At 43.8% G+C, this 27,648-nt stretch overlaps 1 long non-coding RNA gene across 2 annotated transcripts in view; it reads right to left on the minus strand.

The window, feature by feature from the left end:
* The window catches only part of LOC112934257 (uncharacterized), a 38,458-nt gene extending 12,786 nt beyond the window's left edge, over positions 1-25,672 (minus strand). The window contains exons 1-3 of one of the 2 annotated variants that reach the window (XR_003237869.2): positions 25,552-25,672; positions 24,853-25,026; positions 18,235-20,660 (exon numbers count right to left, since the gene is read on the minus strand). This is a non-coding gene — a long non-coding RNA (uncharacterized lncRNA). Of the gene's footprint in view, positions 1-18,234; positions 20,661-24,852; positions 25,027-25,551 lie in introns of those variants that run through there. The other variant, XR_012000470.1, reaches the window with a different exon arrangement.
* Between the last annotated feature and the right edge of the window lie 1,976 nt (positions 25,673-27,648).

A 27,648-nucleotide genomic window follows, 5' to 3' on the forward strand; every position in this document is an offset into this window, starting at 1 on the left:
TAAAATTAAAAAAAAATAAAATTAGCTTGTAAAAGGATCTGTAATAATCAAAACAATGTCGCATCAGTGTGGCTTGGCCAAAGCCTGCCCTTCAATCTACTATCTCTATGCATTAGGATTTTATGCGTTTGATCTTGTAATAATCTTTAATAAAACTTCAAAGTCGCATTGGAGCCATTTAAACTATGCAGCAGGCCTCCAAGAAAGAAAAACTCAGTTGGAGTCCCCAGGCTTTAAAATATGTTTAGCTTTGATAATATCTCATGTTCATATGAATCCTTTCATCCCCAGAATATTAAGCTCCTCAGACATGTTAGCTCAAGGGTCCCCACAGTCCCCCCACGAGCCAGGAGATTGGCTGGTGTTATTTAGAAGAATCCAAACAGCGATGAATTTAGATGCCACCAGTCAGCCAAAAGGCAGGTGGAGGCCTCACGATTCATGGTCCTGACATCCAGAATATGTCACCGTGTCGTTTGGATTATATATCCTCTATTCATTGACAGTGCCCGCCCATCTTTTTACTACACACACTCAATTCCTCAATTCATGCTTCCATGGTCTTTATTTGCAGGTCTGTTTAATTATTTTTAACATTTTTCAGAGAGACATATCTAGAATTTTTTCAAAGTTTCGACATATATCTTAACTGTGTCATCAGCATGGCAACATGGCACACTTACTTCTCTACCTCTGACCTTTGTCTCCTTTCCCACCCCTGCTGTTACATTTCATAATAATAATAATAATAATAATAATAATAATATCTTTCCTTTTGTATGCAGGTGCGTTCAAATCCATTGTAACTTGGTAGACTGCCATGGAGAGCTGTGAGACCTCTTCTCTGGACAACTGTTTGTAGGTCTGGGATTCGGGAGTGGATGAAGCAAGGAATTATCATGTAGATGAACTGGACACAGGGCTGGAACTCGTTGGATAACAGAGCATCTTTCTTTTCACTTCATAGATTGTGGATTTGGCTAGAGCAAGTCCCCAGGGCCTGGCCCCTAGGAGTTTTCCTCCTTGGCATTACCTTGGAGCCAAATCATCATTTTTGTCTGCTTCCACTTCTACATGAAAGATGCTCCTGGACTCCATGTTCAGCTTGAGAAATGGATGGAGTAGAAACAGGGCAGGTATGGGATGTTGTAAAGATATGGAGAGTACACTTGCACGCTCTGTGTGCACGTATGTGCATGTCTCCATGTGAACTGTTTCTGTTTGGCTAAAGGAGAGTGACAGCTTCTCCTTGGCCACATGTCCTAGCCCTTCTGTTGGCTGAAGGTCAGGTGTTATCTCAGAGAGCCCGTGTCTCGTGGAGGCTGATGGAGGCCGAAGGGAACCATGACCTGCCACAAGGATGCGGCATTTCATGGGCCAGCATAGCCCATCCTGATGTGGGTCAGACACACACTGGATCCTTTATATATATTTGGTGAGGCAGTGTTTAAAGGGCCAAAATACTCCAATGTATAGATTCCTGGAACTTCCCAGTCATCCCATGCTGTCGTGTGTGCGCATGTGCGTGCATGCATATCCGTGTGCACCTGTGGACGTACTTTGCCATGTGGATTCTTCACTCTCACACCTGTACTTTTAATGGTCCCTGAACCAAGCTGCAGGTACACAAATATAGCTGGCGGTGGTCCTGCATGCCGACATCCAGAGGTTCTGGGGACCAGCCAGCAGCAGCCGGTACAAGGCTTGGAGATGGCCTGGTGGCCTAGGTGACTTGAGCTCTGGGTGATATGGCCTGAGTGACGGAGCATGGCTGGGCGGGGCCGCATCACACACAAGTCACCTGGCTTACTGTCCTCATGGGCAGCTGATGGCCATCCCTGGGCATCGGGTGTCCTGCGTCCTCTGCTCCCACCATGCCCCTCTGCCTCGCCCCCTCCCCTGTGCTGCACGGCTGCTGCGACACTGAGTGTGCGGCCTCCACTGAACGGCCTGTGGCCCACGCATGAACAGCCGTGAATGAGTAAGTGAAGGCCGCGCTAGCTTCCCTCCGTGTGCGATGTTGTAAGTGGGCTTCCCTGCAGCGCCCCCGGAATCTCCTGGCGCCGGGTTCCTGCTCCACTGCTCTACAGTCAGCCCATGTCACCGTGGTGTGAGGCCCAGGCCCTGGGTGCCCAGAGGTTGTTCACCTTTGATGTGAAGGTGATGTGACTTCGTTCCCTACGTTCCCTTTGGAGGCGAGGGCCACCGACAGACATGAGCCTCCCTTCCCTTCATTGTTCAGATAGAAGGGATGTGGCCGGACACTTCAGAGGAAGCCCAGTGCGCAGACAGCAAGGCCAAGGAGCCACCTGCTTGCCTGTCTCATGCCAGCGGGGAGCTCACTGCTTGGACTCGCGGGCTGGGTGGCCCGAGATTGGGGTCACTGGCACCAGCACAGACAGGAAGCATTCGAACCCGACTCACCATAATGGGGGGGGGCCTCTCAGCCCCTCTGTCAAGGAGCAGGGGACTGACAGCCCTCCCAGCCCCCCCGCCCCCTGTCCCGCAGGGCCAGTCAACTCCAGCAGAGGACAGTGGCGAGCTCGCTGATGGGGCGCGTCCTGGGGCGTTACTCGTGCTCACTGTGCATGCATGCGAGTGAGTGTGCGTGCAAGCAACAGGGAGCTGGTGCGAGGGCCGCCAGTTACAGGTGTGAGATATGAGGGAGGGACGGGGAGACGTGTCCACACCGGCGGTGCAGGAGCTCCGCTGGTGAGTGAGCCTGGGCAACGGGCTGAGCCTCCTGGGGGAGACACAGGAACGACCACTCGGCTGCTCCCGTGGGGCAGCGTGACGGTCCCTCTTGCTAGGGGTCGCTGGACGGAGGAAAAAGGACATCTGTGTCAGACCCGCCCATTGAGCCAATGACTCAAAGGCCCAGTTATTACATTAACCCACATGGCGTGGACTTCAAATATTCTGAGGGACCAGCTGCGACTGGCCGTGGCTCTGTGTCCAGGGTTTTCCACGCTCTCCCTCCTTTCTACCTGCCACAGTAACCCTGTGAGAATGGGACCAGGCAGGACAGGGCGAATTTGCCAAGGTGACAGACACCCAACCTCGGTCTGTCTCTGCACCCAGGCAGGCCCCAGGGGTTCCTTCCAGCCGGCTTGCCAATGCCACTTCCTCCTCGTGTCAGAGTAACACCCAGAACTGCTCTAACCCGGTGGCACTTCCGCGGGGACCCCTGCTTTCCTGGTCACTGCCACAGGGCAGAGAACACGGAGAGTCACAAGTAGCATCTTCGGGGCTTCCCAGAAAGTGGCATATGGCTTTGGCCAGAGTTGGCAATCTTCCCCCTGAGGGGTGCAGGAGGAATAGACACCTGGCTGTCCCAGCAAGCACCCGAGTGGGGCCCAGCGACATGGGCCACCTCTGTGTTTTCGGGGAGTGTGCACTTACTCCCGCGCACACATAGGTGCACCCAGCCTCTCACACAGACCTTCCGACCCGGAGCGCGGCCCTTCACCCAGCATGCATGCACAGCCAGCCTTGCACCTGACCCAGCGGCACAGGGCACAGCTGTCCCCCCTGTTCCTCAGACAGTCCCCCTTCGGCTCCAGGACTCTGTCATGTCATAGTCATCCTTTCCCACTCGGGGTCCTTTGCTGGTCCCTCCTTGTCCCTCTGACTTAGAATGCTCGAGGTCCCTGCCTCCCGGAACTCCTATATTCTCGGCCACACATCTGGTCTAACGCACATAATTATTATCTACGCGCAGAGAACCTGAAGACTTCTGCCTCTACCTTGGGAAGCCCTTTTCTGTATCTGAAATCGATGTGACCCTTCCCCTTCGATGTTGGGTAGGCAGCTTGACTCGGACAGTGCCACACGCCCAATCTTCGCCCCTCCCCCCGGCCCCAGCTCCCTCTGCCACCCTCCGGTCACGATGAGTGGCAGCTACTCTGCAAGTCATTCATGTCAAGTGTTTCACAGTCAGTTTTGATCTTCCTCACTCCTCGTATTTCATTCAGAAAAATCTTATGAGCTCTGCCTTCCTAATACATCTAGACGTTGACCACTTCTTACCTCCACCTTGGTCTTCCTCTCCATCATCCCAACTATTATAAGAGCTCCATAACCTGGTTCCCTGCCTCTGTTCTTTTGCCCACCCCAGATTCTGTTATTTCTATTACCCACATAATAGCCAGAGGGATCCTTTATAGACATACATTGGATCCTATAACTCTTCTACTAAATAAATAAATAAATAAATAAATAAATAAATAAATAAATAAACAAATAACCTTCTAGAAGCTTCCATCCCAACCAGAGTAAGTTGACACTTTTATAATTTCCAAAAAGCCTTAACAAATCTTCTCCCATTCTTGTTACCTCTCAGATGTTATTTTTATCTCTCTCTTCTTCCCTTGCTTCCCGCATCCCAGCCAAATTTTTTCTCTTGCATAAACATGTCAGGCATTCTCCTGCCTCAGAGCTTTTGCTCCTAGATTCTCTGCCTCACATGTTCTTTCATCAAATATGCGAGATGTTTATGCTCTCATCTCCTTAGGTCTCTTCATTATTGATTTCTAAAGTAATTCCATTCTGGCCAGAGAATCTTCTGGTGGGACTTGAATCTTTTTCAATTTACTGAGACTTGTTTTATGACCCAGAATATGATCTATGTTGGTAAACGCCCCACATGCATATGAAAAAGATATACATTCTGCTGTCGTTGGATGGACTGGTCTATAAATATTAATTACATCAAATTGGTTCATAGTTTTGTTCAAATCTTTGGTGTCTTAACTGTTTCTATCAATTATTGAGAGAAAGCTATTAGAATCTCTGACAGTAATTGTATGTTTCCAATTTTCTAATGGGTCTTGTAGTTCTTATCTTTATGAAATGCACTTCTTTATGCCTTCTAACAGTCTCTGCTCTAAATTTACTTAGTAGGATATTGACACAGCCAATCCCGGTGTCTTTTGATTGGTGTTAACATTGTATACATTTTCCCAACTTGCTCATCCGTGTCTTCTCATTTGAAGTGTTTTCTTTTAGATAACATAGAGTTGCATCTCACTTTTTCTATCTGGTATGATGAACTATCCTTTAAGAAAGATGTTGAGACCATTCATATTTGATGAAATCACTATGTGGTTAAGTTTAATGTTATCTTCCTATTTGTTTTCTATTTCTCTCATCTACTCTGATCCCTTTCCCCTCATTTTCTTTTGAATTAATTGAGTACTTTTCTTTGATTCTATTTTATCTCTTTACTAGCCATAACTAATTGGGTTACCAGTACACATCTTTAATCACAGACTTTCCTAAAATGATAGTCCACCACTTTATGTGTTGTGCAAGAAACTTACAATGCCATGGACTGTCTCTTCTTTCCTGAAAATTGATGCCATTATTAGCACACATTTTACTTTTATTTTATTTTGTTATTATTATGTATTTTTAGACAGAGAGCACAAGTGGAGTGGAGGGGCAGAGACAGAGGGAGAGGCTCCATGCCCAGCGCAGAGCCGAACATGAGACTTGATCTCATGACCCTGAGATCATGACCTGAGCCAAATCAAGAGTTGTATGCTTAACTGACTGAGCCATCCAGGCACTTCACATATGTTTTACATGGTACCAACCCCACACTATATTGTTATATTTCTTATTTAAAGAATAAATAATCTTTTATAGAGAGTTAAGATTTTTGTCTTTAAGTTTATTTTTTTGGTTATGTCTGACACCCAACATGGAGCTCAAACTCATGATCCCAAGATCAAGAGTTGCATGCTCTTCACACTGAGCCAGCCATGTGCCCCTTTTAAAGACATTGAAATGAGAAGAAAGGCTCTATTATACATTTAACCTGAAGTTTTGGGGCTCCTTCTGCCTTTACGTACATCCATCTGCCATCATTCTCATTCTTCCAAAAAGGAATTCATGGAACTTTTCCTGTAGTACCTGTTTGCTAGTCATGGATGCTCACAGCTTTCTGTATGCCAAGAAGTTATCCTTTGTTTATGGAATATATTTTGTGAGATGAAGAACTCTAGATGGAAAGTTTTTCATTTCCTTTCAGACCTTGAAGATATTCCACTCTCTCATTACTTGCATTATTTCTGATGAGAAATCTATGTCACCCTTATCTGCAGTTTTATTCTCTTTCTGATTGCTTTTAAATGTTTCATTTGTCACTGGTTCTGAGCCATTCGGTTATGATGTGTCATGTTCCTTGTGCTTGAGATTCATGGAGATTCTTGCCACTGTGAGTTTATTATTCTCATCAAATTTTGAAATCTTTTAGACAGTATTTGAAATATTCTTTCTGGCCCCCTTCCTCCTGTCTTACAAAAGTCCAGTCATCTCTTCACTGAGGTTCTTGACCTGGCTGATAGAAACAGTCACCACCCCCAGCTCTGTGGAACCATCAAACACTACTCCTTCAATCCTTTAGGATGACTTTTCCTTTGTTCTCATGTGGTTTCCTCTACCTTCTCCCTGAGCCCTTCCCAGCCTACTCTTTTAAAAGTTGAACATGCCCCCTTCCTAGCCATTTCTGCCCCATCTTTTTCATAACCCTTATTACCTTCTGACATAGTAAACTCCATAATGATAAGGGTTTAAATCCCCTCTATTCATTGCTGCATCCCCATCACCTAGAGCATCACCTTAGACACCATAGATGCTCCATAAGTGTGTAAGGACTGGATAAATGAATGATCAAGTGTTTGAATGAATTATTGAATGAATACATGACTGAGTGAACAATTGAATGAATAATGAATAAATGAACCACTTCAGGGAAGTCTATCCATGCTGCTTCCCATAGCAATGAGAATGGATCATGTTTCAGTAAACCTGTGCTCTGGTTCTACTTTTACTAAACCCATAGTTTTGTTGAATTCTGTGTATAGATGCAGAATCTGTCACATATGTCACAGCCTTCCCTTGGAACCAAGCAGGGGATCAGAGGAGAGATGCAGGACCTCCCAGGATTTAACAGTAGGTAACTGGAGGTGGCTGCTTTACCTGTGGTGTGTTTCGGGGTAAAGCCTAGAGGTTCCAGTTAGAACCAGCTGAGATCAAAAAGCACTGCTGTCGGTGTAATATTGGAAGCAAATGTAAACCAAATGATTGGGAAGAAAATCAGGCACAGGGCAGACCAGAAAGTGAGAATGAGGAATTTGTTGGAATGATATAAATAAGTTCAGGCCCAAGGAAAATTTAGGAGTAAGGATTAAAAACAAGAAGGAAGATAGAAAAACAGGAGAGGAATATAGAAAAGCCAGAACCCGAACCAATTGTGTTGATAGTGGGTTCTCTTCCAGATGCCCTTTATCCTGGGATCGAAGATGTCTATTCATCAATCCATCTACCTTGGGCTACCATGATAGGAACATTTACATTTCTCAGTCTTGAGGCTTCAGTTTGAATTTAGAACTAGGAGTATCGCACACATAGGGTCAACCTGTTCCTCTGGCCTCAGGATGGATATTTGGGAGAGGAGTTTTCCAGGATCCATTTTCAGGCTTGAAAGCTGATGAACCAAATTAGCCTCATGTTCCTATTTAAGTTAGTGAAACAGACTGCCTGGGCCTTCCTGGGTTTGGTGGAAAAAGCCAAGCACATCCTGCAAAACTAAAATAAATGATATATTTGGCAGCAAAAATTGCTAAACATCAATCATAGTTTACAAAGTAAATTTCAGAAATGCCAGCAGCTTTGGAACAGTTTTTAAAATATGAATATTTTCCAACCAAAAAAATATTTTTTAAAGTCATGATTGCATAGCAAGGAGTGATTTTTTTAAAAAGTGTAATTTCTGAAACTTTGATCACATTGTGTGGATGAAATCTAATTAAAAAAAAAAACAGCAACTGTCAATGTCCATTAAGAAAAAAATAAATAATTTTGAAATAAAAGAGACAAAAGAATAAATAATTTTGAAATTTAGAATGAAGTTTTAGTGTATTCTTTGAGATGGATGCTTATCTATTGGTCTAAACAATTTTTTTTTTATCCTTTCAAAATAGAGGTCAAAATAGCCATTGATTGAACCTGAGTCTGATGTGAAATTTGAAACAAACTGCAGGCACTTCAATACAATACTATTTATTAATGAGTAGTAATGACCTTGGTGAATTTGGAATACCTTACATGAAACCACCAATTGCAAGTTTTGATATCAAAAAGAAAATCTGAGTACTTTGATCCATTTCTCACTGTTCTTCCCAGCTGTAGATTTATACAGCAATGTGGGGTCTGCAGACTGACAGCATGTCTTTATGGCTCCTTTGACACATCAGGCTTCTGGAACTGTTGGCGTATGTCAGCGCACTCCAAAAGGGTACAAAATGCCTCCATGGTGTCTTCTTCAATTCAGGCTTGAACGTGTTTTTAAGTAGCAAGTGTTTTGTGGGGTTACCTGCCACACTGACCAGCAATAGCATGGTTTCTTGGCTCCTCAAACACTTGCTTAGGGAATTCTTAAACTCTGATAGATCTTGGCGGCAGCAAGACACTCCAGAGGACGTCACTGAGGTCATCAGTTTGCTACCTCAGTCACATCCAGAAGGGGTGAGCTGCAGAACTGATAGAATTGGGGAACATTGACTTTCTCAGGCCACACTTATTTTATCTGCTTCTGTTTGTCTTTCTCATGAAAATTCATTCTAGAATAATCTCGAATCACCAGATGGACACTTAGGATTTATACTATTTGTCATTCTAAACTATTTATGCTGAAACATGGAATCCTCATATGCTTCATAGAATTGGCTATGGACCTGAATTGTTTTCATTGGAAATGGAATTGGAACAATAATTTGTTTGAAATTGAAATGACTGGCATTAGACGAAAATCATAATCACAGGATCTGCTTGCCTTACTGAGTGTACAGTAAAGGGAAGAAGGAAAAGTTATTCAAACTTACTAATAAAATGCAACAATTTACCTAATTAAATGCAGTGGAATTTAAAAAATGGTAGCTATTTGGTTTGTGCTGGGGTGATTTCTAAGGTATGAACATATAGATCCACCCTCTCTCAGGTTTAGAAAAGAGGTAAAAGTGCTGTTTTGCGAACTCTGTTATAGAAAACTGAATATCTAGACTAAAAATGAGATGTTTACATTCCATCCCTCCCTGAAGGAAATACAGGTTTATAAACAGACAGGTGGAGGGCAGGGTGGGAGCTTAGTGTGAGAAAGGAACAGTTGTGGCTTCAAGCTCATTAGGATCATTAGAGCTGCCAAGTGCCTAACCATCTTTGCCTTTGCAGTTGTGGCAACACACCCGAGCCTCCGGCTTTCTTGCTCCTGGGCAGGGGAGGACAGGGGCCCACACCCACGGCCTTCCAGATTACAGGCTGGGCTCCTGGAGGGCTCAGAGCAGATGTGTGGACCCAGGAAAGATCTATGCCATTCGCTTCCCTTGGCTCATCTTCTCCCTAGACCAGCCCCTCTCTTGTGCTTTCCAGAATAAACATGTACGTGAGCATGCACACGCATACACATACACACACCAGAAAACATTGTTCTCCAAAAGGGCTTTATTTTTGGTTACAGAGCAACAGAGATTTAGAGGTGGCATCTCTCTTATTTAGACTGGCTTCAAGACTCCCTCTTTCAAATCAGACTCCTCACTGGAGAGCACTCACCTATGGGTAGGTGTCCCTCACTTATGCTGTGGTTACATGTCACCACAATGAAATCGCGTTCTCTACAAACTGGGTGAGCTCACTATTTAAAGCAATTAATTAACAGATGCTCTTGCAAGATGGAATGTCCCTGTGTTCAATGTGCATTTTTTCTTTATCACATTTGAATATATCAGAAAACATTCGCAATATCCTGGATTCAAAGTGAAAATTCCTAAGAAAGCTAGAAATTTTCACATTCAATTAAACCTTAACTTTCTCTTCCCCAACTCATTTTTGACAATAGGATTTCTATTTGTTTGTTTGTTTTTGTTTGTTTGTTTATTTATAATTGATGTATAATTGACCTACAATATCCTACCCGTTTCAGGCGCTCATCATTGCAATTTAATAGTTTTATACATTACAGAATGACCCTTATGAAAACTCTCGTTACCATCAGTCACTATACAAAGTCATTGCACTATTATTGACTATATTCCTTGATCTGTGCATTACATCTCCAAGACTTATTTATTTTACAACTGGAAGCTGGCACCTTTTAATCCCAGCCATAGGATTTTTAAACCTGAAAATGACTCTTTGAGGAACCTCCACACAGTTTTCCAGAGTGGCTGCACCAGTTCACATTCCCACCAACAGTGTAAGAGGGTTCCCTTTTCTCCGCATCCTCTCCAACATTTGTTGTTTCCTGCCTTGTTAATTTTCCCCATTCTCACTGGTGTGAGGTGGTATCTCATTGTGGTTTTGATTCGTATTTCCCTGATGGCAAGTGATGCAGAGCATTTTCTCATGTGCATGCTGGCCATGTCCATGTCTTCCTCTGTGAGATTTCTCTTCATGTCTTTTGCCCATTTCATGATTGGATTGTTTGTTTCTTTGGTGTTGAGTTTAATAAGTTCTTTATAGATTTTGGAAACTAGCCCTTTATCTGATATGTCATTTGCAAATATCTTCTCCCATTCTGTAGGTTGTCTTTTAGTTTTTTTGACTGTATCCTTTGCTGTGCAAAAGCTTCTTATCTTGATGAAGTCCCAATAGTTCATTTTTGCTTTTGTTTCTTTTGCCTTTGTGGATGTATCTTGCAAGAAGTTACTGTGGCCGAGCTCAAAAAGGGTGTTGCCTGTGTTCTCTTCTAGGATTTTGATGGACTCTTGTCTCACATTTAGATCTCTCATCCATTTTGAGTTTATCTTTGTGTATGGTGAAAGAGAGTGGTCCAGTTTCATTCTTCTGCATGTGGATGTCCAATTTTCCCAGCACCATTTATTGAAGAGACTGTCTTTCTTCCAATGGATAGTCTTTCCTCCTTTATCGAATATTAGATGACCATACATTTCAGGGTCCACTTCTGGGTTCTCTATTCTGTTCCATTGATCTATGTGTCTGTTTTTGTGCCAGTACCACACTGTCTTGATGACCACAGCTTTGTAGTACAACCTGAAATCTGGCATTGTGATGCCCCCAGCTATGGTTTTCTTTTTTAAAATTCCCCTGGCTATTCGGGGTCTTTTCTGATTCCACACAAATCTTATGACCCAGCAATTGCACTGTTGGGGATTTACCCCAAAGATTCAGATGCAATGAAACGTCGGGACACCTGCACCCCGATGTTTCTATCAGCAATGGCCACAATAGCCAAACTGTGGAAGGAGCCTCGGTGTCCATTGAAAGATGAATGGATAAAGAAGATGTGGTTTACGTATACAATGGAATATTACTCAGCAATTAGAAACGACAAATACCCACCATTTGCTTCAACGTGGATGGAACTGGAGGGTATTATGCTGAGTGAAATAAGTCAATCGGAGAAGGACAAACAGTGTATGTTCTCATTCATTTGGGGAATATAAATAATAGTGAAAGGGAATATAAAGGAAGGGAAAAGAAATGTTGGGAAATATCAGGAAGGGAGACAGAACATAAAGACTCCTAACTCGGGGAAACGAACTAGGGGTGGTGGAAGGGGAGGAGGGCGGGTGTTGGAGGGGAATGGGTGACGGGCACTGAGGTGGACACTTGACGGGATGAGCACTGGGTGTTTTTCTGTATGTTGGTAAATTGAACACCAATAAAAATTAATTAAAAAAAAAACCTGAAAATGAGACTTCCCTTTTATTCTTTTTAAAACTTCTCTTGTGGATTTCCACATAATTGATTTGGCTAGTTCTGACACAACTCTCACCTTTGTTCTACCTCTGAATTTGCCTGCCTGTTTCTTGTTCATCAAAACAACAGGATCTGATATGCAGCAAAGCCTTTCAGCTCCTCCTGCCCCCTGGCAACCCCACCAGGCATGCAGGGCAGCTGCAGGGAGTGGTGGTTTCTGAAAACAGTTCTACCTTTATCATCCTAATTTCTTTTTTTGTTTGTTTGTTTTTACATTTTTTTAACTTAAATTCAATTTGCCAACATATAGTATAACACCCAGTGCTCAGCATGTTATAGTATAACGTCAAGTGCCCTCCTCATTGCCCATCATCTCCCAGTCACCCCATCCCCACGTCCACCTCCCCTTCCACAACCCTTTGTCCATTTCCCAGATTTAGGGTTTGCCTCCCTCTCTAATTTCCCCCACTCAGTTCCCCTCCTTTCCCTTATAATCCCTTTCACTATTTCTTATATTTCCTGTATGAGTAAAACCATATGATGATTGTCCTTTTCTGATTGACTTACTTCACTCAGTGTAATACCCTTCAGTTCTATCCGCGTCAAAGCAAATGGTAGGTGTCTGTCCTTTCTGATGGCTGAGGAATAATCCACTGTATACATAGACCACATCTTCTTTATCCATCATCTGTTGAAGGGCACTGAGGCTCTTTCCACAGTTTGGCTATTGTGGACATTGCTGCTATAAACATTGGGGTGCAGGTGCCCCGGCATTTCACTGCATCTGGATCTTTGGGGTAAATCCCCAGCAGTACAATTGCTGGGTTGTAGGGTAGGTCTATTTTTAATTCTAAGGAACCTCCACACAGTTTTCCAGAGTGGCTGCACCAGTTCACATTCCCACCAACAGTGCAAGAGGGTTCCCCTTTCTCCAAATCCTCGCCAACAGCTGTTGTTTCCTGTCTTGTTAATTTTAGCCATTCTGACTGGTGTGAAGTGATATCTCATTGTGGTTTTGATTTGTATTTCCCTGATGGCAAGTGATGAGGAGCATTTCCTCCACTCAAAATTGTGTTGCCCTGCCCTTCACTGCACTTCTTCCTCCAGATGGTGCCCTCTGAGGGACACTTTCCCCCTGGCTCAGGGAAACTGGACTTCTGGGCTCTCTGGAAGGAGTGTTGTCCTTAGGATCCAGAAGAGGGGACTTTATGAAAATGCAGGGCACCAAGCAGGGCAGGGATGCAGGATATAATGACCTGTTATTTTGCAGATCAGTGTATTTTGGGAAAACATATATTAAATGATTATCCTCAGAAGCATTTACAGAGACATAGAAGGAAAACTGAATCAGAAAAATATATGAAAAATTTCTATTTGAAAGCTCATAGGAAAAAAAGGACTGCTGGCTTGAAATTTAGGTGTTCTGAGTTATTGTGATATAAATACTGATTAAACCTGCACTTAGAAATTTCCATCCTGAGGCTTAGCTGAGTTTGGAAGAGGGGAATGATGGGATCCAGTGTCACCTTTCCCTAGAAATGATATAGACACAGCCCAGAAAGCAGAACAAACAGGCCGCAAACAGAAGAGGCAGGGGAATACATGGGGATGAGCCGAATCCCACCAGAACAATCCAGCAGTGGCTGGAGCAGGCAAGCGCGGTATTTTGCAAAGCGTAACTGGAGGGCTTAGAAAGGCTCACATCACTGAGAAATGCCAGCAAGTTCCACGTCTGTAGCCACGGTCCCCAATTCATTCTCGACCCTGAAACTCTGGGGCCAGTGTGGATTTCCATTGCTACCCCGACTCCCTGAACATACTTGTTGCTGCACACTTGACCTGCAAGCCATTTGTCATTGTGATCCTTTCTTAGAGTTAGCTTGAAACCTCTCTTTCTGTTGCTTACATTGACAGCAGCATCGGGAGGACAATGGAAGTCTTTGGAAGTTAATAAGGAAAGGTGAGTTCCGAAGCCAGGGAATTCTGGATTGCACAGAAGTGCCTCAGCAGTGGTCTGCCATTTTCTGCAGAGAATTCTCAAATGTCATAAGAATGGCAGTGGCCTCGGTCCTTCTGGGACCTCCAGAGACAATCCTGGAGACAAACAAACAGTGACAGGGCTGCTTTCCCTGGACTGTCAGGGAAATCCGAGGCAAAAGGCTGTAAGTCAAAGGACTTGTGTCCTGTGGCTATTGGTCTACCTCTCACTCCCTGCTGAACTTTGGGACGTGGATGGAGGAGTAAAGAATATTTGATCTGATAAATCGTCTTTCTGGTTTCCAGGCCTATACTGCTCTGAAACTCACTCATTACGTTTCTAAGACAATTAGATTTCCATCACCGTCATAATAAATCACCACATATTTAGTAGTTTAAAACAACACAAATCCATTGTCCTATAGTTCTGTAGGTCAGGAGTCCAACAGTAGTCTCACTGGGCTGAGATCAAAGTGTCCACAGCCTGCCTTCTTTGCTGGGGGCTGCAGGGGAAAATCCATTTTCTGGTCTTTCCCAGTTTATTCAAGTTCTTGACATAATCTGACTTTTTTTTTTTTTAAGATTTTATTTATGTATTCATGAGAGAAACAGAGAGAGGCAGAGACATAGACAGAGGGATAAAACTTTCTGTGGGAGCCTGATGGGGGACTCGATCCCAGGACCCCAGATCGAGGTCCTGGGACCAGAGGCAGACGCTCAACCACTAAGCCACTCAGATGCCCCTCAGTGTCTTGAGATTGTGGGACGCAGGTCCCCATCTTCAAGCTGTCAACTGAGGGCCTTCCTCAGCTTCCTGAGGCCTTTCCAAGTCTTTGTCCCATGGCTCATGGCCTACTCCTCCTTTCTCAAAGCTAACAATGAGGGCTGAGGACCCCTTATGTTTCATATCTCCAACTTCTCTGCTTTTGAGGGTTTTGTGATCAGATTTCATCCACTCAGCTAATCCAAGATAATCTCCCCCATCTCAAGACCCCATAATCTTAATCTCATCTGCAAATTTTATTTTGCCAAGTAAGGTAATATAATCTCAGGTTCCTAGAATTAGTCTGTGGACCTCTTGGGGGGGGGGCATTATTCTCTCTACTATACTAAGAATTTAATAACATAAATAAGATAGTAAGGCTAATATTTATGCTGCACACCAGAAACAAGTGAATTTATGTTAACTGAAAATGTTCTTAGATATTAACATACCTTCTAAAGACTTTACCTAGAAGGATTACTAAATTTTGGTTAAATTATCACAATTAAGTTTTGAAAACATATGTTGGATAATCCACTCTTTTTCCTAATTTTGACTGACTGATATTCACTGGCAACAGATATTATTTGAAGGCTGTTGTGCAACAGTGTGTGTCCAAGTTCAGGACATTGGCATGCCATGCCTCTAGGCCCTGTTCAGTTGTGATTCTCAATACTTTCCACTAATGGGTGCTGCCATCATTCCTAATTTCTTCTTTTTTTTCAAAGTGCTTCTTTACTATCAGTCTTCCTCACCAAAAATTATAAGGGCACAGATCATGCATATTTTATCACTGAGTACCCAAACTTAATATCCTGGGTCCCAAGAAAAGCCGATTCTCAATAAACATTTGGGTATATGGATATATTATTGAATGGATGAATGGGTGTTTGGATGGATGGATTAGTGGATGGATTGATGGATGAATGGATGGATGGATGGATGGATGGATGAATGGATAGATGGATTGATGGATGGATGGATGGATGGATGGATGGATGGATGGATAAATCAATGGCTTTATAAAAGAGTTTCTTAAATTGAGAGCAATTTTCAACCAGCAAACTTTGGCTTTCTCTCAGTACTTAGATTGTATCATTCTTTAAGTCTGACCATATTAGGGGAAAAAATCCTTTCCACTTTATAATTCTCTCTGACTGTTCAGGACATGCGCACCTACTGTCTCTTTAATTGATGAAATATCACTGACATAATCAGAATATATATCATTCTCATTTCCATTATTAGGGAACAAAGAAAGCTAGTTTGAAATAAAGGACAGAACTCTAATTTCCAATTAAATATGTTTGTTCTCTATTAAGTCTTGTGTGCAATCCATGAGGCCATTGACTCTCACGCATATGCAAGTGTCGATAGCGTATGTGGATCTAACTTCCAAATTCTGGCTTTAAAAACTGGAGGTGAGTTTATACTGAATTCCAAAGCCTAGATAGACCCAAGCCCAGGGAGGTCTATGTGTGCCATAGGAACATCAGGGTCCTTAGTGACCTGGTCCAGGACGTCTTCTTGGACAAGGTCTTTCTTCACAATCTAGGAACACTAATGCTACACGTTTAGGATGGGAGGGAGATAATGTGTCTATACTACTCGGGTCAGGGAACTGTAGCTCAGTAAACAGTTACAAATCTAAAATTGTTTTCTACCTAGTGAGGACCAGACTCATGGGTCTCTACAGGTGTGCTGGCATCCCAAGAGCTGCCGTGGAGAGGAGCTGAACCACTGATTCCCATGAGGAAAATTGTGAGGACTAGGAGAGACAGACTTGTCTATACTGGCAGTCAGCCTTACAGAGGCTATGTTCATCACATCCTTTCCTTCTTTGAAAACCCTCAAGGCGAGTCTACATCTGTCAGCATTAGATTCCATTATGCTACTTTTGCTTTGTTTCATTTTCTTTTCTCTTTCTCTACCTCTTACGGAGTTAAAAAATAAATTCATCCAGGAGTCTTATTTTTACTAGAAAACACAACCACTAAATGTTGTTTGCAACAAGAGGCTATTTATTGTATCTTTGAAGGGAAACAGTCCTCAGATCCTGTCTTTCCAATGGGATGCAGAAGGGCCCTCCTTCACACCGAGTGACAGAGGGGCACCCTCTCCCATCACCCCCCTTTTCTAGGGAATACCAACTCATTTTATGACACCCGATTATATGCAGCTTTGTTTCTCATAAGACTGATGTTTGCATTCTACGTGTCTCCACTTTCATTATTTTACATGACTGTAACTCCTTTCGGAGATTTGTTCTGTGTCATCAGATTTAAGTGTCTTCAAGCTGCTCCAGGAGGAGCCGAGCAGCCTTGTCATTTTCCTTTCAGAGAAAATGCACCACCAAATGTGAGCCAGACCCGTAGAGGAACAATAGTAACACAAATCTCTGCCGTTTAGGCTTAAGGGTTTGGGAATGTGTTTATTTTCTTGTTGTTATTACTTCAGTGTTTGCTTTGCAGAGCAAACCTGGCTCCTAGGGATTATTAACTAGGATAAAGTGTTCCCATTAAAACCTCCTGGTGAAACATATTGACCAAATCTTCATTTTGAATATTACTCATAAATAATCCTTAAGGATTTGTTTTGTTACATTTAAAGAAGGAATAGGAGAAGAAAGATGAGGAGGAGGAGGAAGACGAAGGGGAGAAGGAAGAGGAGGAAGACAGAGAGGAGGAGAAGGAGGAGGAAGACAGAGAGGAGGAGGGGAAAAGATCATACCTTAAATTGCTGCTTACCCAGCAAGCTAAATTGGCTTATTTCAAGTTTATCTTAGACCTTCTTCAAAGAAACATTTTGATATTGACTGTCTGGCTGTCTCTAGAAACTCGTTCTTAAGAAGGTCTTGCATTTAATGGCTCCGTCAAGCTCTTACATTTGGATGAAGGCTGCTCTGTGTGCCACCAAAGCACGTGATAGGGAGCACGGAGCACTTACACACGAGTGTGAGGCTGCTGTGTGTTAGTGATGACTTGCCCAAGCAAACACTAATCATATCTGATTTATGTGGAAAATGAGCAACTGGCATTTGGCTGAGCTGATTGAGCATATTGTGGTTTTAAATATCATCTCGATATGGCACTGAGTACAGCGAGTTCTTAGTAGAGTAAGATGTAGAAACACATGCTGATGTCAGACACCTGCAACACTGGTGTCCAGAGCTACACAAAAGACATGTTAAAGGGACCCATAGCAAAGATCAGCATCACGGTTGCTGTCATTACAGGCTACACCTTATCTGCCTCTTTGCCTTGGGTCAGAGTCCCAGAACACAGTCCCTTGCCTTTGCCTCTCTGGGCCTGACTGACAGGACCATTCATGATACAAGAGCAGAGAGACTTTCTAAAGAGCAGAAATTAACAACAACACAGAAGCTTCACTGTGAATATCTGAGATGATTATTTTCCACAGCAGCCCTCACTGTAGCGGGCACAGGCTGGTCTCGGAGACATGATGCTCCAGGGAAGTGGCTACTGAAGAAATGGCCCAGCCCAAGTTAAGATGCCTAGATGCCATGTACTGAATGTGATATTAAAACAACCTCAAGAGTAACCGTCCTCATTAATTGTAAGAAACAACTCTTATTCTACACACTAATTAGGGAAAAAAATTTATTGCTTAGACCAGAAAATAGTCATTTGGCAGGATACCAATTATCTCTGTTGGTATGTGTAAGTCTTGCCTAGAGGCAGGTAAACAAACTAAATGGCCTTTTTAAACTCTTCAAACTTTTATGATTTTTTAATAATTAATATACAACTGGATGGTTTGATAAATTGGAGAAATGATTTATTTACTTTGAAATTGTGTAAGAAACAATCTTCTCTTTTTACAAAGGAAAAGTGGCTCTCCTGGGGAAAACCATCAGAGCGGAAATTCATCTATAAAAACACAAGATTGTTCCCCTCACCTCCACTGGCCCAGCATGCAAGCAGATGGCCTAAACTGTACCTGCACATACTTGCTTTCATATTAATGAATATGATGGACCAGGTGGCAGATTCAACCAGAACCTGTCCTTCCCTCTCCGGGCTCCTTAAAATAGGGACCATGTCCTATGTCCAGTTTGCATTACCTATGACCCTAGCTCCCTCCTGTCCGCTTGACTTTCTATTTGTCTTTCATTCTATGCATCTACTCATCTGTCTAGCTAAGTATCCATCTGCTTGTAACTTAAAATAATGACTGGATGAGCACAATGAAAATAGAGGTCACATATCCTCCATAATACAATAGAAGATATTTTTCCCAGTTTTTTTTTAATTTCAAGAAATTTGTTTACCCTTTAACATTCAGAAAATCATTGATTCATAGAGCCCGGAGGACCTCTGTGACCACTGAGAAAGGAAACAGCAGTTCAGAGAAAAGAAAGAAATTGCCCAAACTCACATGGATTCTTAATAGCTTGCTGGAACTGGAGCATATTTTAGCTTGACCATCTCGCTTATATTTATTTCAATGGTGGATCACTCACCAGAAGTTAAAATTAATCATCATTCCTCTGTCCTAGGAGAAAGATTTTCTATTTTAAACATAATTTGCATGTCATGAAGCAGCACGGATTATCTGAGAAAGGTCTCACACTGTTTCTCATGAACACAGTCCCCATCAAGGTGGTCAGAGGAAACACAGGGGAAAAACAGAACAAGAGGTCTGACCCATGGAGACCACAGTAGTGGGGCAGGAAGAGTTAATGCTGATGGACACAGAGGGCTTAGCTTGTCCACTTCACTGTTGCCAGCTTCGGGCTGGATCCTCTGTTCCTGAAGATTAGAGACACCCAAACCTTCTCCTGGTTTCTTTAGCTGAGATGGCCTTTCTTTAACAACCAAAAGTTGTTGTTTCTTATATAATGAAGCCCCTTGTTCATCATTATTTTATTCCTGCTTCTGTTTTTATTTCATATATTCAAAGATCATGAGTGATTCAATCTCATTAATTGTTGCTGGCAGGAGCAAATACTCAGAGATGGATAATCATGATCACTTTGGCACAGATCTTTGGCAGAATCTGAGAGCTTTTTGTCTGTAATTCAAAACTATCTGTGCCTGTGGAGATCCTGCAGAAGGCAGGGCATATAATAATACAAAGGATGCGGAATGGCTGTGGCTGATGCTTCTCCAAATGTCTTTCAAGTGTTCTGTATGGTATTCTTATGCAGAACATAGGAGGGAGGCTTTTAACTGACCCACAGTGTCCCTGATAAGGGCAGGGCTCCCCAGTTGGAGAGATGGCTCAGTGAAGACTCTTCCAAACATGATGGCTTCACTCCCATGTGCAGACGCTGTCACTAGCTTCTCTGCAGTGATTATCGCTAGCAGGGGAGACTGGTACATCAACCACACAAGCTCCAGGCAGCTCTCCGAACCACATTTATTAAAATGCAAAAGTATGATCTGATAAAGTGACAGTTTTCGAAATAATTTTTACTCAACCAACAGGAACAATCTGCAAATAGATGGCTAAGATTAAACAACCCCGTCCCCCACTGTGTGTGTCGTCAGGCGAACAATTAGCGATGACATATCGGGGATTTGTCATGGCTGAGCTGATCGCAAGATGAGCCCAGTTAACGGTCCTAAAACTCTCATCATACATGAATGTAGCAAAATACCTATAATTGTAAATAAGAACAAAGCGTCTCTGAGCTTCATCTGAGATTATGTAATATGTCCCCCATAATTAAAACTCCAGATGCTTTCTCCTTCCAACTTCACCTGAATTCCATAAAAGCAATCTGAAATAGTTTCACCCACTATTGTGAGGAGGCTACAGGCACAAAGTCATCGTTAGGTGTTTAACATCCAAGTTGCTTGTTGAATTAAAGGAATTTGCAGAAGCAAAGGAGCTCCAGAACCAACATCTCCACACGACTTACTCCATCTTCCCATTTCAGAGGCCACTATAGAGTCTATTTTTAGTGCTAATTGTAAAATTTTGATTAATAGATCACCTTTCTTCTAAGGCGTATTTTCACATTATGTATTATTCTTTGATAGATAGAGTTTTTTCTTTTCTTTTTTTTTTTTTTTCATCCAGTGGCATTTTGTCATCGCGATTTGTCACCATCGTAAGAGTTCCTGGCAAATTATGTTGCAAGGCGTGGCATCGTAATTGGCCTTTCTGCATGGACAGTTCACTCACTTAGCTCCTAAGTGATCCGAGTTTCCCTTTCCTGTGGCTTTCCAGCCTAGGGGTGAGGGATTGGGGGTTGAAAGATGAGTATGACACATCTTCCCCCCACACAGGCTCCAGGCCTGATTGAGAAGATACCACAGGGAAAAGGCAGAGAAACAGTGAACCAATTATACAACCACCTGTTAAGAAATAGAGCGGTGATGGATGGGCCCCCGGCTCTCCCTTCCATGGCAGCAATGTCCTCATGAGGGTACTGGCACCCTGTCAGCTTCCATCCCGGCCCTCCTATCACAATATTTGATATTAAAATATCAGCATGTGATGTGATTTACATCCCTGGAGGGAATCCAAACCTCAAAGTGCGCTCCCCCAGCTAAGTGGTCTCGGCTCACTGATCTCCTAAAATGATCCTTCTCCCTTTTCCATTTTGGAAAGAGTGGCTGACATCACATGCCATCATTATGGTGAATTCCTCCGACTTCTAACAATACTTTTTAACTCCTCCAATGAGACTTCAGAAAAAATTTTCATTGCATTCCAGACTTCTAGAAAACATTGATACACGCTATTTTAAATGCATTTCTAAATAGTCTCCCAGTCTCTTCCACCAGATTTCTCTCATTCGGAACACTTCCCAGGCGCGAAATGAGAGCAAGTGAGCAAAAATACCCTTCCTTTCTACCACTCCTGACAGTGCCAACATCGTCTAAGCCCGTTCACCACGCTTCTTGTCTCTCCCCATTGGAAAGACTTCACGACCAGAGGATACAAGTTCCAAAGCCTCCTTGAACACACCCTGGATCTTATGTTTCTGGCCTTGTTCTGCTGGGCTAATTAAAAAAAAAAAAATCTGTCGTTGTGGCTTATATAAGTTTTAGAGCCGGTCAATATTTGCATTTATTTTTGACCCGTGGAGAGCGGGAGCCACACATTCTACTAGAGCTGCATCTTTTACACCTCAGACCATTTGAGGTAAGCATTTTCTACATGGACCTGACATGTAATAATGATGAGATATTTATCTTTCACCAAGTGAATGATTTATTGCTAAGGAGAAAGCAATTTGCATTCTACAAGGACAGTGAGGGCTATTTTCTTTTGCCACTCAAATGTTAGATAACTCATTATAATATTTTGTTTGCATCTTAAATTTTTTTCTCTCATCACTAAGAAATATGGATTCTTTGGGTTTTACTATTATGGAGGTAATTTATTTTAAAAGGAATTTTGAGGGAAATACCTCATGCTTTAGTAAACGTAAGTGGAAAAGTCATGCGTGCATAGATAGGGACAACTCCCTGCCCAGTCATGACACTTACACTGGATTATGAAACAGCAAAGTACTCTCTTGCAAGTGCTCCCAGCACTTCGGGACTGATGTCCTTTCCTTAGGCAGCAGCCAGCTCCCTGTCCCTGGCCCCAGTGGGTGCTGGTGAATGTGTGGCCACATCCGAGGGCTGCTCAGATAGCTCAGAGGGCCTCCTGGCAATTAATTCACCCTAGAGAAGAGGGATCTGATCCTCTGCTTTGGGGCAAAGAATGAGACTGATCCATCCCTGACCCCAGATATGTAATGTCCCATTTAGAGGTTCCAGGTAGCGGAAGGGCTGCACGTAAAACCTGAAACAGCCATTTCCTAGGAAACAACAGTTGACAGGGGACCCTAGCAGACCACTTTTATAAGCTATTGTTATTCGAATATAAAGGAGGTGGTGTTCGTTCTTGCTCTTCCCACTTGGGGAAGAGTCACTTGGTCAAGCCAGAGGGGGAGCTTCAGTGGCGGGACTGCCTGTGCCTGTCTGAGGCTGGGACGCCTGGCTCTCCGGGCCCAGGACGGCCTGATCTCTGCTGGGTGACAAGCAGATGGCACTTGGGGCTCTGGCCTGATTGAGGAGCACATGGTGCATCTCCCTTGGGGCCTCCTAGAAATGCATGGGGCACGTCTTATTCCTCCATCATCCCAAGGGGCTGGAGTTACAAGTGTGTGTGACTGTGGGGCCATCTGTGTCTCAGGTGAGACTGGGGGTTCTCAGCTCCTGCTGCACCACTGTCATCTGGGTGGGCCAGCTTGTGCTCTCCAGGTCCTGCAACAGGATGATCCAAGGCATTTCATGAACCAAAAGTGGAAGGTGCAATACAAGGTCGGTATTCCTTAGAGCAGTTGGGGTAAGAGGATGCACCGGGGAAGCTCTCTTCTCTAGAACACAGGAAGGCTGGGACCAGGAATGTTTCTGCCATCAAGTTAAGACAGAAGCTTGGCCAAGCACTCATGAGACTCATTATTCAGGCACAGGAGATTTTGTTAAGACACCGTTCAGCACGTGGCTAGAAGGATGCAGAACGTGGGAACTGGTGTAGACACCCATGCATGTGAAGGCTGAAGCAGCCTAGATGCCTCTCAACAGCCCCACCAGATACACCTTCTCACCCACCACACCAGTGCACGGCACCCACCGGACACAACCTGAGATCTTTCGTTAGTTCGCACCCATACAACATGGGGCATTCTGTGCATGTTGACAGATTCCACAATGACCCCTTCAAATACTAGTTAGTTTGGGCCCCATTTTATGAGTTATGCAGTGTCTCCAGGTCTTTCTCACTGTCCAGTGGCTGTGAGATGTGGAACCCCTGCCAGCATCTGGTGAAGAGACTCTGGCCCTCAGCCCTGTGCTCAGTGCAGGGGCCCTCAGATCATCAAAAGAGCCCCCACACCCAGCTCTCTCTAGGGCTCCAGATCCTACAACGATTTACACCCGAGCTCCAAATAGTAACTGAATGGCTTAAACTTTCACAAAGACTCTAAGGTGGAGAAAGCTGAACAAACGAACACTTACAAGAATTTGCACCATTGCCTTAGGAGCACTCATTATGCTAAAACAAAACAAAACAAAACAAAAGGTTTAAAAAAACTCATTAAAATAATCGTATTTGATCCAAAGAGAATGCAGCTGCTGTTTCCACCCGTTTTCATGTGTATCTCTTCACTGCCCTCAGCTTTGTTTTTTTTCCCCATGGATAATTTCTATTTTGAAATTTGTGCTCATCTGTGTTATTTCCACTCATGAATTTTTGTCATGCTTATTATTTCTCCTCTAGTCCAAACCCCAGATGATCCGACACAATTTTCAAGACACTTCAGGTATAGAGGTCCGGTTTCTACAGCAAAAATACGAGCACCCCCGGGAAGGAGCCTCTCCCCCTGCCCACAGTGGAGAAAAGCCCACAGCAAATTGCTTAGAGAAGCTCATCAACTTTCCCAGCATTTTTTAAATAATAGGCCCTTCCCCTTCAGTTAACATCTGTTCCATAAACTCTCTCTGGAATGTTCTGCCCTTAAAGCATTGTCTGGACACACCTGCACTCACTGGTGTGGCTTTTCTCCTCTGCGCTCAAAGACTGATATTTTAAAACTCCAGCATCTTGTAATGACAGGAAATTAGAAGCCTGTAACCAGCAGTTTTTGTGAAACTGTTTTCTTAACCAATTTGAACAGAATGAAGCCTAGCTGAAATTATGTAGGAGCTCTGCCTAAGTGCGGCGTTAAAAAGGAGAGGGTCTGATTCTTGGAGCACAATCCATGCCACAGGGATTTGCAGGCAAAATGCCCCAGGCGGAGAACATTAGGATGATGTGGTCTTCTGTGACAGGGTGACAGGCTGTCCTCGGGTGCACATTAAGGAAAGGAGTAGGGGATCTTTGCAAACCAGACCAAAGGGGGACATGCCAATCCATTCCAATTAAAGCATTGAACCCGCACAGAAACCCGGGGCCTCTTTTTCCATCACGGTGCTCCCCAAGGTTCTCTGACACTTTCCACCCCTGCTTTGGGGTCTGATGCAGGAGGGGACCATGAATTTTACCACACCAAAGGTCTCAAAGGCTGATGAATCCAAGGAAACAACCCCAATGTTGATGCACCCAGACCCAATGCTCACCTCCTATGCCTGAGCTGACCTGTCTACCCTTCAGGAACGTCTGCTGGCTTAAGAAAAGGCATGTGATCATGTGATTGGTCTCTAGGCCCTGCAGCAACTGTGCCACTTCTTCCGTAAACCCATATCAGCCAGCAGGAGGCGCCCATCATCAGCACCTAGTGGATGGCTGCAGTGTTAGCCACTCCTCCCAGCGTTGAGTTCAAGTGGAAGGGCTGTTTGGCAGATTTTTACAGTGTGGTGGGGGCGGGGGGGGGGCGTTTTGCAGGTTGTCAATATTTAAAAGGCCCACAATGCATTGCTACTCACCTATGCAGCAACATCAGTAGTCTTGATGATTGGCATCCATCCTTTCTTAAATGCTAGCATCCTTTGAGATGCAAAACCGCTGGCAATCTTTTGAATTTCAGCCGATTATTTTTAAAGCTATGTATCTCTTGGTATCTCTTGATTTGTTTTAGAGTTCATCTTGATGAATAATTCCTTAGGGAGGGAAAACAGAGAAATAAAACAATATTTGCAGTGTTAAACTCTGTAAAATGCCTCATCGTGCTCAGGAGAGATCTGCAGGTCTAAATTGTGCAAATGAGTTTAATTCCTGTTTAAAGGGCTTCCGCTTAAATCCTCCCCTTATCCCTAAAGCAAGCTAAAATTACCAAAGACATTTGGGGAATTTGAAATGTAAAATCCTTCTTAAAGAGAATTCCTGTTTGCAATAATAGAATTACAGAGAAACACCGAGAGACACAGAGAAGGAAAGAGCGAGGATCAAGACATGAATCCCATACATTTGAGTCCCGTACATGCAGTCATACTGGTTTTTGTGTCTTCACCCCAAATGAGATGCCTTGGATTTCAAGAAATCACAACAGAGGAGATTCATTTAGAACCAAGAGGACAAGCTAGACAAGCATCTAGAGCACGCCGCCAGAATCTCACTTTTAATGATGTAGCTGCAAATGAGTATAGGTTTGTAATTAGGAAAGAAAACAGATGGTGAAGACTTACTTGAAAGTGTTCATTAAAATAACCCGCACTGCCAAGTCACTGCTCCTCGCTCTTAGGCTGCTGCTCGGCTGAAATGTGCTGTACGAAGACGAGATGTAGGAAAAGATCACTGCAGTGGGGAACAGAGCATAATTGTTTCCCCATCGTCTGCCAACTTCCCGACGTGTGCTGTGCGGGCCTAAAAATGGGTATAGACTATCTGAAACGCTTCACATGCCTTGTCAGAGGCACACGGTCTGTTAGCGCTGTGTCCAGACGTGCTGCTCCCTGGCTACCTGCTGGGCCTCCATGGGGGCCCTCTCACACGTACCTGGAGGACAGCCAGGGCCAGGCTGCCAGCTGCCCTTCGGAGAGGCCTGGGTGCAAGGAGTCCAGGTCCAGGGCCGACAGCCAGTGTGGACCTGAGGCCACCGGGGGCCACAAGAGAGAGCATGGAGCTGGGTCCTCCCCCAGCCTCACCGTGGCTGCAGACGTCGGAAGGCCTTGGGCCAGAGGCACCCAACGATGTCCCCTCCAAGCCCCTGGCCCACAACAATAAAAGCCCTATAAGCGCTGTGCTACTTCTTAGGCGGGATAGAGAACTGACACTCTGTCCAAAGGTATAGGGTCTCAGAAGTCCAAGGCTTACTTCTAGGTATTTGGTAGGCAAGTGACCCACTTACACCTTTTTTTTCCTTCTCATTTTATGTAATTACTGCTGAGCAGTGGGTTCTTGGAATCTCAACATAGGATGAAAGACCTTGTCAAAATATTCAATAGTAATATATTTGGTTGAACTTTTTTACACATAATTAAAATGTCAAATTGATCTCCCAGAAAAGTAAAACAGACTGGTTATCTTTAGACTAGCTTGCCGGGAATCACGTGTCACCGTATCTACATGACAGTGGGTGGATGGAAGCGCACATAGTTGTTGAACATTGCATCTGTCAAGGCAGGCCTGAGTGTGTGTGTGTGGGGGGGGGCGCCCGCATGCACCCACAGATAAACACGGAGCTATTCCTGGGGAGAATGTACCGGATTGCTTCGCTGGACTTGCTTCGTATCGTTTGTGTGAGTCACAGGTGGGTTTCATAATCCCCTTTTCTAGAGACACGCAGGACCCATTTTTAGAGGAAAAAAAAAAATGAAACGCACACAGGTTCCTTCCTATTTCACTGGAGGCTGCTTCCGAGATCATTTTGCTCCCTTGTCCCTAAATTATGGGATCCTCCAGGGCTCTTTCCCTAGAACTTGTTCTCTGCCGTGTATACATTTTTTTTTTTCTGCAGGTGACCCTGTCCAACTCCGCTGCCCAAATATTACACAAGCTGAGGACTCTGAAATGCACATCCTCTGTCCTGAGTTCTGGACTCATACATCCTGACATCACCACCTGGATGCCTAAATAGGAGATTCCATTTGAAATGTCCAGAACAGGGGCACCTGAGTGGCTCAGTCAGTGAGGTGTCTGATTCTTGATTTTAGCTCAGGTCATGATCTCAGGGTTGTGGGATCAAGCCCCGAGTAGAGCTCTGTGCTCAATGCAGAATCTGTTTGAGCAGTCCTTTCCTCTCCGTTTGCCACCCCCACATATATGAAATATCTATATATACATATATATATATATAAATAAAATGTCTAGAACAAAACTTGATTTTTCCTGCGAGAGTCCCCTTCATTCCCTACTTTAGCAAATGATATGCTCATTCCTCAAGTTGTTCAGGCAAATGATTGCAGGATGTCATTAGTTCCTGAAGTCCTACATCCAATCCAACAGCACATTTGCTAACTCTATCTTGAAGGCATATAGCAAATATGCTCCTATTTATCACCTCCACTGCTACCTAGCAGCCCTCTCATATCTCTTGTTCGCGCCGCTGCAATGGCCTCCAACCAGTCTTGTCTATTTGCCGCACAGTAGCCAGAGCGATACTGTAAAACCATAAATTAGATTGTGTTCTTTCTTTGCTTAAAACCCTCCAATATCTTCCTGTCACATCTAGAATGAAAAGAAGACACGTTCTGATAGCTTTATTGGTCTCACCTGGACCCGTAAGGGCTGACTCAAACAATAGGATAATTGAGGAGATGTAGTGAGGACACAAGAGGAGACAG

This window comes from Vulpes vulpes, chromosome 3 (assembly GCF_048418805.1).
Source record: "Vulpes vulpes isolate BD-2025 chromosome 3, VulVul3, whole genome shotgun sequence".
Lineage (NCBI taxonomy): Eukaryota > Metazoa > Chordata > Mammalia > Carnivora > Canidae > Vulpes > Vulpes vulpes.